This window comes from Toxorhynchites rutilus, chromosome 3 (genome assembly GCF_029784135.1).
Source record: "Toxorhynchites rutilus septentrionalis strain SRP chromosome 3, ASM2978413v1, whole genome shotgun sequence".
Lineage (NCBI taxonomy): Eukaryota > Metazoa > Arthropoda > Insecta > Diptera > Culicidae > Toxorhynchites > Toxorhynchites rutilus.
The window spans coordinates 236,918,183-236,934,340 of NC_073746.1; the positions used below are offsets into that span (position 1 = coordinate 236,918,183).

Genomic DNA, 16,158 nt, shown 5'->3' on the forward strand with positions numbered 1-16,158 from the left:
TTTTCCGTATTATACACGATTTGGCTGGAAAAAAATAAACAAACTCATTAAAATGCGACAGTCAGACAAGACTGGCAGGCATACTTACACAATTTTCTCCCTAGAAGGTAGCGTTATAATATGGCACCACACTTGTATCAGTATTGTCGGTTACTCTTTCAGTTCCAGTTGGTACTGCATTTGGCATATTCGTATCAGATGGATCACAATATACTTGGCGTCATGTTATGGTAAATTGGCAAATCCTGGATATGCAATCGAATTACTACGCATCACTGGTAATTTCTGTGTGGACAGATACATGGATAGTTAGTAAAAAGTTATACAAAACAAGTATCGGATTTCCTTCTTGAGACTTATGACGAATTTGTCGTAAAACATAACCGAAATTATCGGATCGGGTAGCTCTCGTAAGAACTTCTTTAGCACCTTGGCTATACACTCCGGTGAGTAGCTGCTCAGATCGGTGTTGATTAGATTTTCGTTGAGTGAGTTACGCAGTTTGTTAACCTCGTCGTAGTTCGGTGACGTTGTCCGATACAGCTTGTACAGATGCAGGTTCAAGTTACACATCGCTTTCTGTTCGAGCTCGTTGCAAAGTATTATGACAATCTGCGGCGCCCGCAGCTCGGCCACGCTAAACTGCTAGCAAAGACCAAGTTCTACGGCCATTTTCGCTCCCCCACGTTCATAGAAACAAACGAAGTTTCATTATTTCAACGTTACGCAGTTGCTGTTTCGAAGGCTCTCAGTGTCGGTGTGTATATTGTGAGAGAATAATCGCCAATTAATCAGCATTTCACCGAAAATGTTACTGCTTTCTAGAAGTAAGCATACGTCTGCTCTCTGGACCTTTTTACCACATAAATAATCTAAATAAGCCACAATACAGTTGTTATCTGTTAAAAAATAAACAGTTGAATGATTTCATGAAAATTTTGGCTCAAATTATCATGCAACCGTGAGTACTTCGGACATTGTTTTGTTTCTTCCATATACATTCCATATTGAATGCACATAATTACGACACGATATTTTGCTTGCCAATACAGATATACATGGCTTACTGCTCCACCTCGATATGTATCTCAATGGTAGGGATGTGTATTGCATCTCAGGGTGAGTATATGGAAAGGTAGTCTGGACTCGAGATGGAAAATGAAAGGTGGGAAGATTTTTTAAATCTGTGACGTCACAGATTTTGTTTATGTATGTTACTTTTCTTATAATAGTCCACTACATAGGAAAAGTGTTGTTATTAAAAGTAAAAATAAACAAATGAAATGAACTACTTTTTTCCTAAATCAATGCTAGCGTTCAAAATCACAAGGGCCCGACATTTCAACAGAAACTGAAATTTCAGTGTTTTTGAAGTGTTCTAAACATAATTTCAATTCAATTTTACTTTTCGTTACGTCGACCAAAAACGTAAACGAACAAAGTCAGAGTCATACAATCTTTTGTTCCTTTGACGGATAAACATTTGAGACGAAAAACTTTCCGCTTGCGTCGTAGTTTTAGACGACTGAAATTTTTAGCACCTTAATTGTGAAAAAGTAATTACAATTGCTGATAAATGTCAAACTTCCATGAAGTTGCTCTAGAATCCAAACATAGTAGACATTAGAATACTATATCTGAAATCAAAGAAATAATTAAACATTTTAGTTCGTGATATGTTTCGTTTTTTTTCATGATGCGAAAAATATGATTTGGAAATCTGTAATTAGCTTCTGTATATCCTCTTTCAACGTTATTCGTTGACACATTCAATTTTGTACCATTTGAGAACTGGTATGTGAACTTCCTATCTTCCTGGCTACTAACACAATCAAAGTTCAACACAACCAAAACCCGTGAATCTTCCCACCTTCTATTCTTCATCTCGGTCTGGACTGACTAGTGCATCAATAGTAGTGAGCTTGTGACGTGTTAGCTTTGCAAGTATCATGGACCCGAGATGGAAAATGAAAGGTGGGAAGATTTTTAAATCTGTGACGTCACAGATTTTGTTTACATGTGTTACTTTTCTTATAAAAGTCCACAACATAAGAAAAGTGTTGTTATTAGAAGTAAGAATAAGCAGATGAAATAAACGAACTAGTTTTTTTTTCTTGAATCAATGCTAGAGTTCAAAATCATAAGGGCCCAACTTACATTTTAACAGAAACTGAAATTTCAGTATTTTTGAGATGTTCTAAACTTAATTTCAATTTAATTTTACTTCTCGTTACGTCGACCAAAAACGTTAATGAAAAAAGTCAGAGTCACAGAATTTTTTGTTCCTTTACGGATAAACATTTAACAGTGCATGCACTTGAAAACTAAATTTAATTGACTCCGTTTGACCTAGATTGAGAGGAAAAGTTTTCCGCTTGCATCTTAGTTTTAGACGAATGAAGTTTTCAGCACCCTAATTGTGAAAAAAGTGTTTACAATTGCTGACAAGAGATAAACTTCCATGAAGTTGCTCTTAAATCCGAACGTAGCAGACATCAAGGCGCCTAGAATTATATCCTAAGGTGAGGCCGTTTCGTCACTAAGTTGGTTAGGGGAGCGGTATATGAAAACAGTACGGAAGAAAGCAGAAGGGGAATTATTTGCTTGAAGCGTGAAAGAGACAGACTGATCACGAGCGAGCTTCGGCACTAGCGTATTGTATTTTGTTTACAAACACAACACAGTAGACTTCCAAGATGGCTGAAGAGTGGTTTTAGTAAGTTGGCCCACATTAGGATATACTTTTAGACGCCTTGGTAGACATTAGAATACTACTACTGATGTAAGAAGAAATCAAAAAAAAAATTAAACATTTTAGTTCGTGATATGTTTTTGCATAATGCGAAAAAAGTGTATTGGAAACATGTAATTAGTTTCTGTATATCGTATTTCAGCGTTATTCGTCGACAAATTCAATTTTGTACAATTTAAGTAACTGCCTGGTATGCCTGGTATGTGAACTTCCTATCTTCCTGGCTACTAATACAATCCAAGTTTAATACCAGGGACAGACATACAGCTGTACTTGCGTTGTACGTGTACAGCGTTGTACAGGTACCATCGTACCATGACAGACATACTTTGGTTGTACATTGTACCGTATGTCAAACTGGCAATCAGATATTTTTCCAATTTCCACCGCATATTTCAATGAAAAAGGTTTTTATTTAGTGTCTAAACTATCAAACACAACAAACAAGTTTCCAATCTGAGTTATTAACTTAAGAGAAAGTCAATGAAAAGAACGTTTATCAAGTGATTTGATTCTGCTTGTTCATGCTACCCACCACTAACCGTCTATGGCGCTGCGCACAGTACAACTGTAGCCATGTACAGCGGTAAAACAGGTCGGTACAGGTACAGCGATTGTACCGAGTTGCTTGCATGGTTCTAGCGCTGTACATGGTGACAGACATACAATTTTCGAAGTACAACGCAAGTACAGCTGTATGTCTGTCATAAGTATAACACAACCAAAACCCGTGAGTCTTCCCACCTTTCATTTTCCATCTCGTCATGGACCGGTACCCTTATGGGCACCTTACACGATCAAACTGATTGACAATAAGTGTCTTCAATATCTTGACAGCTAGGCTTTCGACATCCGATCTAACCTCAATCAATATTTTGCCACCTTACACGGTCAATATCGCCCTCAACCCGAGACAACGAAAATATCCGCGATGGCTAGTGGCGACATTCGTGTTTGGGATCCAAACTATTCTCCATCAGATTAGAAGGCTAAAAGGCAATTTTCAATTGGTAAAATTTGAATGAAAATATCTACTTGGTATTATTTAATTAGTTGAAGCGCGTAGTCCTAACTCTGACTTAACCTATTTTCTATGAATTTTCAGATATTCCTACTAAAATTTATTATTATTATATAACGTCAGTTTCAGATACAATTTTTGTATGGGATTTTCTCACCACTTGCAGAAAAAAAGTGATTTGCATTCACATAGAATACTAATTTGATTTGGAAAAGTTAATTTTCATTAATAATTTACACTTTAAAACTCGTTTTTCCTTCTCAAAAACACATCATAATACTCGCTTCACAAATACAGACTGATCCTTTCAGTTTCAGGGATGCCAGATTATTTTAGATTGCGAAAATATAAAATATATTATCTGCAAGCAAATGTTTTTATTCGATAAATAACACTATGACAGTAGAACCCTGATTATCTGTATCTGTATCTGTACCTCGATTATCTGTATCTGTATCTATTTCTGTATTGATAAAATATAGTTTCTATGTTTAAACATCATCCCGACTATTCGTGGATAATCGGGATTCTACTGTAACTTCAATTAACACGTGATTTTTTTTCACCTGTTATTTTCCCAGATCTTCTCATTCTCCAAATTTTATAGCGGAGTGTGAAGAAACACACAACTTAGACCCCGCTCGCTAGCGCAAAAAATGACATTCACTCTCTCACCATCACATTGTCAGTTTACTTTGAGGTTTCGATTTGTATCGCGAAAAGTACTGTATTTTGCTATTTTAGGTACAGTAATTTACATTCAATGCGACATTTTTCTAATTGTATGCGACACGTTTAGTAAGACATTTTTGTAAACATCGAGTTCGGGCCCAAATTATGGCCCCACATTGAAATTCGCCGCCAGACGTCGACGCTGTACCACTCTCATCTTCAATGTCCAATTACAGGTCAAATCGCCTCCAATGCGACACTGAGTGGTTCCTCGGCATGTCGCATTAAATGTAAATTACTGTATCAGTTTTCCAAACCGAAAGCTTTCATTTATGATTCCTACAATTTCAGAAGTTTATTAATTTTAATTGCAATCGCAAAAAAGACTAACAAACATTAAATGTCCGCTTGCAAATCTGGCAACTCAGTCTGGAAGTCCGTGAGGTAAAACGTCATCATCATGCATCCATATGAAATGTCACGATATTGATGCCCGAAAATCGCGAAAATCAGAAAATCCGGATTTCTGCGTTGTCGGCCATGTTCAGCTGTCATTATGCTCTCAAATGTCATCATATTGTCAATAAATTTGACCGTGTAAGGTCCGCTTTAGAAAAATCCTCGGTCGAAAACTACTAAATACATTTGGTAATGCAAAATTAGTAGAATGTACAAATTTTTTGTACATATTGTCAACAAACCCGCATCCCTACCAGAGATTAGTATATTTTACTCGATAACATTAGTAAGCTAGGATATTGTCATATCTGAAAATTGGTGAGAAAAGTGCGTATTAACCATTTTCATTGTTCCCATAAGGCAATACGGAGGTATAATAAGGATATAATTCTGATACGTGCATTTTCGGCGAGAAAATGTAGCCGATATTGGGCTTCCGAATCATTGTTCTGCTTGACATATGTGTTTATTAGTACGGTCGAAAATGACTATAGATTGGTAGTATTTACCAAAAAATTCGTTATATTTACTAATTATTTCTATCAGTGTATAATTTTTTTTTCTAAATAAGTTTATATCTATTGTATTTTAGCTTAATATATATATTTATTCATTGTAGCGTAAAGATAATCTATTTATATTCAAAACCTAATTAAAACATAGGGTAAATTGTGGTTCGGTAATTCGGAATTTAGCTTCCTGAAGCTCTCTGTAGCTATTCGATATCTCCTACCGCAGTGCTTGAATTAAGCCATCAGAACCGGCCGAGCCGGTCGCTAGGTTTTTCATTAGAGATGTTGATGATGCAGCTCCCGATTTCCTTTCACGGAATACCCTACGGAATGTCCTACATACTTCGAGTATGAGAGGGGTTTGTTTTTGAAATAAGACGGGAGAGGGATTGCTGATGTATATGTATGTACATGCAAGCTGTTAAAAGGTAGAGATTGCGTATTTGCTTTTTTCGTCTAAACTGCAGCTCAATTATAATGATACGCGAAGCCGTGTAGCCGTTGATGCTTTAAAATCTTCTCTAGTGTTCACGGTTGGAATTGGTTTTACGGTTAAAACATTACTCCTGCATCCAACACTTAATTTATAGACTCAACAGGACACTGTTGGACAGCAAACGATGTCGCATAATTACAACTGCATAACTCGTATGTATGGCATTACAAACGAGGAAAGCTTTCACCCTATTCAGAATTGATAATATTGATATTCACTATGAACATTAATATATTGCGGTAAGAATTAATGCACTATCAAAATATTTCCCAACAGAATAACGCAGATAAAGAGCTATTCATAGGATAATTCTCCACTCTTTCTAGTGGAATGTTAAGTACACTAATGTACCAAATATGAGAAGTTAGTGTGGAATGAAATACGAGCGTGAAGCATTTCTTGAACGTGGCAAACAGTTAGAGAACGTATACGTGGAGGTATGGTTGAGGTGCTACGATTTTATACGAAATTCATTGCCATTCATTTCAGACTGGTCGATACAATTTGCGACAAAATGTCTTAAGACTTATATTCAGATCTGGCGTTGATAGTGAGTGAACCAATGGAGCAGAGACAATATATCAACCGCAAGGACCACTAGACACTAATTGCAATTACTGATTATCTCTAGCCAATTATGAAGCATTTTTCCAATCCAATTTTATTGCTTATTCGATTCCTCTATTCTCATGATAAAATAATAATTATTATCATTATTTTTTGCTTAAATTCAGTCATTTCGAGTTGTAGATAATTTAAAACATTTGTCATAATCGGAAACTTCAGGAATATGATTTTATTTTTTTCGCCTCGAATGTACTTGTTTAAAATCACCAATACTAGTACTTATTGGTATTCAGAAATCTTCCAATTTAAATACAAAATTGTATTAGTGGAATTGATTTTTACATTTCAAGGGTGAATACAGCAATAAAAAGTTCTCTGGACCTTTTTACCACATAAATAATCTAAATAAGCCACAATACAGTTGTTATCTGTTAAAAAATAAACAGTTGAATGATTTCATGAAAATTTTGGCTCAAATTATCATGCAACCGTGAGTACTTCGGACATTGTTTTGTTTCTTCCATATACATTCCATATTGAATGCACATAATTACGACACGATATTTTGCTTGCCAATACAGATATACATGGCTTACTGCTCCACCTCGATATGTATCTCAATGGTAGGGATGTGTATTGCATCTCAGGGTGAGTATATGGAAAGGTAGTCTGGACTCGAGATGGAAAATGAAAGGTGGGAAGATTTTTTAAATCTGTGACGTCACAGATTTTGTTTATGTATGTTACTTTTCTTATAATAGTCCACTACATAGGAAAAGTGTTGTTATTAAAAGTAAAAATAAACAAATGAAATGAACTACTTTTTTCCTAAATCAATGCTAGCGTTCAAAATCACAAGGGCCCGACATTTCAACAGAAACTGAAATTTCAGTGTTTTTGAAGTGTTCTAAACATAATTTCAATTCAATTTTACTTTTCGTTACGTCGACCAAAAACGTAAACGAACAAAGTCAGAGTCATACAATCTTTTGTTCCTTTGACGGATAAACATTTGAGACGAAAAACTTTCCGCTTGCGTCGTAGTTTTAGACGACTGAAATTTTTAGCACCTTAATTGTGAAAAAGTAATTACAATTGCGTATAAATGTCAAACTTCCATGAAGTTGCTCTAGAATCCAAACATAGTAGACATTAGAATACTATATCTGAAATCAAAGAAATAATTAAACATTTTAGTTCGTGATATGTTTCGTTTTTTTTCATGATGCGAAAAATATGATTTGGAAATCTGTAATTAGCTTCTGTATATCCTCTTTCAACGTTATTCGTTGACACATTCAATTTTGTACCATTTGAGAACTGGTATGTGAACTTCCTATCTTCCTGGCTACTAACACAATCAAAGTTCAACACAACCAAAACCCGTGAATCTTCCCACCTTCTATTCTTCATCTCGGTCTGGACTGACTAGTGCATCAATAGTAGTGAGCTTGTGACGTGTTAGCTTTGCAAGTATCATGGACCCGAGATGGAAAATGAAAGGTGGGAAGATTTTTAAATCTGTGACGTCACAGATTTTGTTTACATGTGTTACTTTTCTTATAAAAGTCCACAACATAAGAAAAGTGTTGTTATTAGAAGTAAGAATAAGCAGATGAAATAAACGAACTAGTTTTTTTTTCTTGAATCAATGCTAGAGTTCAAAATCATAAGGGCCCAACTTACATTTTAACAGAAACTGAAATTTCAGTATTTTTGAGATGTTCTAAACTTAATTTCAATTTAATTTTACTTCTCGTTACGTCGACCAAAAACGTTAATGAAAAAAGTCAGAGTCACAGAATTTTTTGTTCCTTTACGGATAAACATTTAACAGTGCATGCACTTGAAAATTAAATTTAATTGACTCCGTTTGACCTAGATTGAGAGGAAAAGTTTTCCGCTTGCATCTTAGTTTTAGACGAATGAAGTTTTCAGCACCCTAATTGTGAAAAAAGTGTTTACAATTGCTGACAAGAGATAAACTTCCATGAAGTTGCTCTTAAATCCGAACGTAGCAGACATCAAGGCGCCTAGAATTATATCCTAAGGTGAGGCCGTTTCGTCACTAAGTTGGTTAGGGGAGCGGTATATGAAAACAGTACGGAAGAAAGCAGAAGGGGAATTATTTGCTTGAAGCGTGAAAGAGACAGACTGATCACGAGCGAGCTTCGGCACTAGCGTATTGTATTTTGTTTACAAACACAACACAGTAGACTTCCAAGATGGCTGAAGAGTGGTTTTAGTAAGTTGGCCCACATTAGGATATACTTTTAGACGCCTTGGTAGACATTAGAATACTACTACTGATGTAAGAAGAAATCAAAAAAAAAATTAAACATTTTAGTTCGTGATATGTTTTTGCATAATGCGAAAAAAGTGTATTGGAAACATGTAATTAGTTTCTGTATATCGTATTTCAGCGTTATTCGTCGACAAATTCAATTTTGTACAATTTAAGTAACTGCCTGGTATGCCTGGTATGTGAACTTCCTATCTTCCTGGCTACTAATACAATCCAAGTTTAATACCAGGGACAGACATACAGCTGTACTTGCGTTGTACGTGTACAGCGTTGTACAGGTACCATCGTACCATGACAGACATACTTTGGTTGTACATTGTACCGTATGTCAAACTGGCAATCAGATATTTTTCCAATTTCCACCGCATATTTCAATGAAAAAGGTTTTTATTTAGTGTCTAAACTATCAAACACAACAAACAAGTTTCCAATCTGAGTTATTAACTTAAGAGAAAGTCAATGAAAAGAACGTTTATCAAGTGATTTGATTCTGCTTGTTCATGCTACCCACCACTAACCGTCTATGGCGCTGCGCACAGTACAACTGTAGCCATGTACAGCGGTAAAACAGGTCGGTACAGGTACAGCGATTGTACCGAGTTGCTTGCATGGTTCTAGCGCTGTACATGGTGACAGACATACAATTTTCGAAGTACAACGCAAGTACAGCTGTATGTCTGTCATAAGTATAACACAACCAAAACCCGTGAGTCTTCCCACCTTTCATTTTCCATCTCGTCATGGACCGGTACCCTTATGGGCACCTTACACGATCAAACTGATTGACAATAAGTGTCTTCAATATCGTGACAGCTAGGCTTTCGACATCCGATCTAACCTCAATCAATATTTTGCCACCTTACACGGTCAATATCGCCCTCAACCCGAGACAACGAAAATATCCGCGATGGCTAGTGGCGACATTCGTGTTTGGGATCCAAACTATTCTCCATCAGATTAGAAGGCTAAAAGGCAATTTTCAATTGGTAAAATTTGAATGAAAATATCTACTTGGTATTATTTAATTAGTTGAAGCGCGTAGTCCTAACTCTGACTTAACCTATTTTCTATGAATTTTCAGATATTCCTACTAAAATTTATTATTATTATATAACGTCAGTTTCAGATACAATTTTTGTATGGGATTTTCTCACCACTTGCAGAAAAAAAGTGATTTGCATTCACATAGAATACTAATTTGATTTGGAAAAGTTAATTTTCATTAATAATTTACACTTTAAAACTCGTTTTTCCTTCTCAAAAACACATCATAATACTCGCTTCACAAATACAGACTGATCCTTTCAGTTTCAGGGATGCCAGATTATTTTAGATTGCGAAAATATAAAATATATTATCTGCAAGCAAATGTTTTTATTCGATAAATAACACTATGACAGTAGAACCCTGATTATCTGTATCTGTATCTGTACCTCGATTATCTGTATCTGTATCTATTTCTGTATTGATAAAATATAGTTTCTATGTTTAAACATCATCCCGACTATTCGTGGATAATCGGGATTCTACTGTAACTTCAATTAACACGTGATTTTTTTTCACCTGTTATTTTCCCAGATCTTCTCATTCTCCAAATTTTATAGCGGAGTGTGAAGAAACACACAACTTAGACCCCGCTCGCTAGCGCAAAAAATGACATTCACTCTCTCACCATCACATTGTCAGTTTACTTTGAGGTTTCGATTTGTATCGCGAAAAGTACTGTATTTTGCTATTTTAGGTACAGTAATTTACATTCAATGCGACATTTTTCTAATTGTATGCGACACGTTTAGTAAGACATTTTTGTAAACATCGAGTTCGGGCCCAAATTATGGCCCCACATTGAAATTCGCCGCCAGACGTCGACGCTGTACCACTCTCATCTTCAATGTCCAATTACAGGTCAAATCGCCTCCAATGCGACACTGAGTGGTTCCTCGGCATGTCGCATTAAATGTAAATTACTGTATCAGTTTTCCAAACCGAAAGCTTTCATTTATGATTCCTACAATTTCAGAAGTTTATTAATTTTAATTGCAATCGCAAAAAAGACTAACAAACATTAAATGTCCGCTTGCAAATCTGGCAACTCAGTCTGGAAGTCCGTGAGGTAAAACGTCATCATCATGCGTCCATATGAAATGTCACGATATTGATGCCCGAAAATCGCGAAAATCAGAAAATCCGGATTTCTGCGTTGTCGGCCATGTTCAGCTGTCATTATGCTCTCAAATGTCATCATATTGTCAATAAATTTGACCGTGTAAGGTCCGCTTTAGAAAAATCCTCGGTCGAAAACTACTAAATACATTTGGTAATGCAAAATTAGTAGAATGTACAAATTTTTTGTACATATTGTCAACAAACCCGCATCCCTACCAGAGATTAGTATATTTTACTCGATAACATTAGTAAGCTAGGATATTGTCATATCTGAAAATTGGTGAGAAAAGTGCGTATTAACCATTTTCATTGTTCCCATAAGGCAATACGGAGGTATAATAAGGATATAAGGATATAAATAAGGATAAGGATGAATTCTGATATTCTGATTCTGTAGCCGATATTGGGCTTCCGAATCATTGTTCTGCTTGACATATGTGTTTATTAGTACGGTCGAAAATGACTATAGATTGGTAGTATTTACCAAAAAATTCGTTATATTTACTAATTATTTCTCTCAGTGTATAATTTTTTTTTCTAAATAAGTTTATATCTATTGTATTTTAGCTTAATATATATATTTATTCATTGTAGCGTAAAGATAATCTATTTATATTCAAAACCTAATTAAAACATAGGGTAAATTGTGGTTCGGTAATTCGGAATTTAGCTTCCTGAAGCTCTCTGTAGCTATTCGATATCTCCTACCGCAGTGCTTGAATTAAGCCATCAGAACCGGCCGAGCCGGTCGCTAGGTTTTTCATTAGAGATGTTGATGATGCAGCTCCCGATTTCCTTTCACGGAATACCCTACGGAATGTCCTACATACTTCGAGTATGAGAGGGGTTTGTTTTTGAAATAAGACGGGAGAGGGATTGCTGATGTATATGTATGTACATGCAAGCTGTTAAAAGGTAGAGATTGCGTATTTGCTTTTTTCGTCTAAACTGCAGCTCAATTATAATGATACGCGAAGCCGTGTAGCCGTTGATGCTTTAAAATCTTCTCTAGTGTTCACGGTTGGAATTGGTTTTACGGTTAAAACATTACTCCTGCATCCAACACTTAATTTATAGACTCAACAGGACACTGTTGGACAGCAAACGATGTCGCATAATTACAACTGCATAACTCGTATGTATGGCATTACAAACGAGGAAAGCTTTCACCCTATTCAGAATTGATAATATTGATATTCACTATGAACATTAATATATTGCATTCCTCGCTAACAACTTGATGGAGCTGGATGTGCTATTCATCACTCCTCAAGCATTGTTCTCGAAGTTTTTTTTTTCTCTTCTCCCCAACGAGTTGGTTTTTTTTTTCTCGTGTGTTCTGTGGTGAATTAGTGCCCAAAGTGCCCAAAGCAGCCAGAACCGAGGAAGCAGCGCCTCTGCAGTGGTCTGGATCGGCGTCTGTAGTGGATCAATAACCATAACGGCATCGTCAACACGTGGTTGACAACAATAACAACAATCAGTTGAGTACAACAATAACTTCTGCTATTGTGTTGTCTCCGTAGCGCGTGACTTTTGTGTCTCCCTTAATAGGGTAACAGAGCGCATATCGGAACAACAAATTTATGTGATTATTTTTATTTTATTTAAGTTTTTTTTTTTTACAAGTGAGATAAAAAAATTGTAAAGATAATAATCGTTCGTTCTAAGAATGGAGGAGGGTGGGGGTCTAGACATGGACATTTCAGACTCCCCCTCGCTTGCTCAAGCAGGGTGTAGTAAGTCCCTTAAACGGACTCCTATGCCCGAAGATTCTTCTTCTGGGGACGAGTCAACTCACACTACCAAGCCCCCCTCCAAAAAAAAGATTGCAAACCTTTCCCCTGATTCCTCCAATACTTCCACCCAATCATCGACATCCCTTCCCCCCTCTGATGTTACTGTCCCCACTCAAACCTTGTCCTCGAATTCCTCTCCTATTGTTTCCGCTCCCCGTGTCAGGGTTTATCCGGACGATGCGCCTGACGCTGGTCCTTGGGTTGTTTTTTTCCGGCCCAAACCTAATGGTAAAGCCTTGAGGGTCGTACAGATTATGACAGATCTGAAAAGATACACCTCTGTTTCGGAAATTTGCAAAGTAAGACCGAACAAACTGCGAGTTGTCGTGACTAACCGAAAGGACGCGAACGATATTGTTGCTGATAAGCATTTCATCCTCGAATATCGAGTTTTTATTCCCTCCCATAACGTAGAAATTGGGGGCGTTATATCTGAAACGGGTCTGACGTGCAAAACTATAGAAAGTATGGGAGTTGGCAGGTTCAAGAGGCTTCCTTCGATGGAAGTCAAAATCTTGGAATGTCGCCAACTTGGAAAAGTTACCCAGGAAGGAGTAGAAAAGAAATTTACGCCGTACGACTCGTTTCGAGTCACTTTTGCTGGTGCCGCCCTCCCTGACTACGTTATGGTGGACAAATTGAGGCTGCCGGTGCGACTCTTCGTGCCAAAGCCCATGACTTGCAACAAATGCAAGTCAGTTGGTCATACAGCAGCTTATTGCGCCAACAAGGAGCGCTGTGCCACATGCGGAGAGCAACATGAGGGGAAATCCTGCAGTGCGACTGAGCATAAGTGTCCATATTGCGGGGGATCCCCACACGTGCTCTCAGCTTGTGAAACTTACAAGAGTCGCTGGGATAAACAAAAGCGCTCTTTGAAGGAACGCTCGAAACGCACTTTCGCGGATATCTTAAAGGGCGCTTCCCCACTGGCTCAACAACAACCATTACCAACAAACAATGTCTTTGCTTCACTGCCAGTTGACGAATTGGAAGCGGATACAGCTAACGAGGGCACACCGTTTATTTTCAAAGGGAATTCCCGGCGCAAAAATGTGTCCACTCCCAAAGTTCAACGACAAGTCCCATCGGTGGTACCCCATGTTAGCTTGCCTAAAATATCGAGTGCAGCGGACAAGCAAAATCAGGTTCCTCCAGGCTTCCGTGGGAATAGTTCACCTTCGAACGACCCAGCACTCGAGGGGACATCAAAAACCCCAACTGTCCCTTTTTTTGCGTCCAGCTCAACTTCCCAATCGGGATTTATAAAGTTGACTGACCTTGTGGATCAAATCTTCACGTGTTTTAATGTTTCCGATTCCATCAGAACCATTGTCATCTCAATGCTTCCAGTACTAAAGACAATTTTGCAACAATTGATGCAAACATGGCCCCTCCTTGCAATGATTATCTCTCTTGATGTCTAATTTGAATAGAGAGGTCGGAGATATCACTGTTTTACAATGGAATTGTCGTAGTCTTATCCCTAAATTGGATGCATTCAAATTTTTAATTCATAAGTTCAATTGTGATGTTTTTGCTCTGTCCGAAACTTGGCTTTCTTCGCGAGATGATCTCTCTTTCCACGATTTTAATATTATACGCTTGGACCGTGATGACAGATACGGAGGGGTGCTATTGGGGATCAATAAGTGCCACTCATTTTTCCGAATTGACCTTCCACCTATTGGAGGGATCGAAGCTGTTGCTTGTCATGCAAACATTAAAGGCAAAGACCTCTGTATTGTCAGCTTGTATTGGCCTCCGAGAGCTGCGGTTAGCCGCAAACAACTTGTTGACATGTGCTCACTCCTTCCTGAGCCACGATTGATCTTGGGAGACTTCAACTCTCACGGAACTGCCTGGGGGGAACAGTACGACGACAATCGTTCATTGTTGATATATGACCTTTGTAACAGCTTCAATATGACCGTTTTGAACACTGGGGAAACAACACGTGTGCCTAAACCTCCTGCTAACCCAAGTGCTCTTGACCTCTCGCTTTGCTCGAATTCACTATCGTTAGATTGCAAGTGGAATGTAATCCAGGATCCCAACGGTAGTGATCACTTGCCAATCAAAATTTCCATCACCATTGGGTCGAATTCTTCTGAATCTATAAACATGGCATATGACCTCACAAGACACATTGACTGGAAAAAATATGCGGACGCGATTACTCTAGCCATCAATTCCAGAGATGGTTTACCTCCATTGGAGGAGTATAACTTCCTTTCTCGTTTGATCCATGACAGCGCGGTTCGCGCTCAAACGAAACCCATCCCAGGTTCCACCATTCACCGAAGGCCTCCCAATCCATGGTGGGATAGCCAATGTTCAAAGCTTTATGTAGAAAAATCGAATGCATTTAAAGCTTTTCGGAAACGAGGAACCATTGACAATTTTCAAACGTATTTAGACCTTGAAAATCAATTTAAAAACTTGATCAAAGGTAAAAAACGTGCTTATTGGCGAAATTTCGTGGGAGGTTTGTCACGAGAAACGTCAATGAAAAAATTATGGAAAGTGGCTCGAAACATGAGAAATCGCTCTTCATCGAATGAAAGCGAGGAACATTCACATCGATGGATTTTTAATTTTGCGCGAAAGGTTTGTCCCGATTTCGCTCCCGTGCAAAGAATTGTTCGAGATATACCACAAGATAGGTGCGATCTTGATTCCGAGTTTTCGATGGTAGAATTCTCTCTTGCTCTCCTTTCAAGTAACAATTCGGCTCCAGGATCGGATAGAATTAAGTTCAACTTGTTAAAAAACCTCCCCGATGTGGCCAAACATCGCTTGTTGAATTTATTCAATAAGTTTCTGGAGCATAATGTTGTTCCGGATGATTGGAGACAAGTACGAGTTATAGCTATTCAAAAACCCGGAAAACCCGCGTCCGACTTCAATTCGTACCGCCCAATAGCAATGCTGTCTTGTATACGGAAATTGTTGGAGAAAATGATCTTGTTTCGCCTTGATCGTTGGGTTGAAACGAATGCCTTACTCTCAGATACACAATATGGGTTCCGCAGGGGCAAGGGGACGAATGATTGTCTTGCGTTGCTTTCTTCAGAAATTCAAATGGCTTACGCCGAAAAAAAACAAATGGCTTCAGTATTCTTGGACATAAAGGGGGCCTTTGATTCTGTTTCAATAGAGGTTTTGTCAGACAAATTACACTCTCGGGGTCTGCCGCCTCTATTGAATAATATGTTATATAACTTGCTTTGTGAGAAACATTTGAACTTTTCTCACGGAGATTCGGCAGTAAGTCGGTTCTCTTACATGGGCCTCCCCCAGGGCTCATGTTTAAGCCCCCTTTTGTACAACTTCTATGTAAGCGACATCGACAATTGCCTTACACAAAATTGCAGCCTAAGACAACTTGCAGATGATGGAGTGGTGT

General features: G+C 37.8%; 1 long non-coding RNA gene across 1 annotated transcript; it reads left to right on the forward strand.

The window, feature by feature from the left end:
- The first annotated feature begins 378 nt into the window (after positions 1-378).
- LOC129779781 (uncharacterized) lies at positions 379-4,064 on the forward strand. The gene is made up of 3 exons (XR_008743768.1): positions 379-961; positions 1,053-1,119; positions 3,590-4,064. It is a non-coding gene; the product is annotated as an uncharacterized LOC129779781 (long non-coding RNA).
- The last annotated feature ends 12,094 nt before the right edge of the window (positions 4,065-16,158 follow it).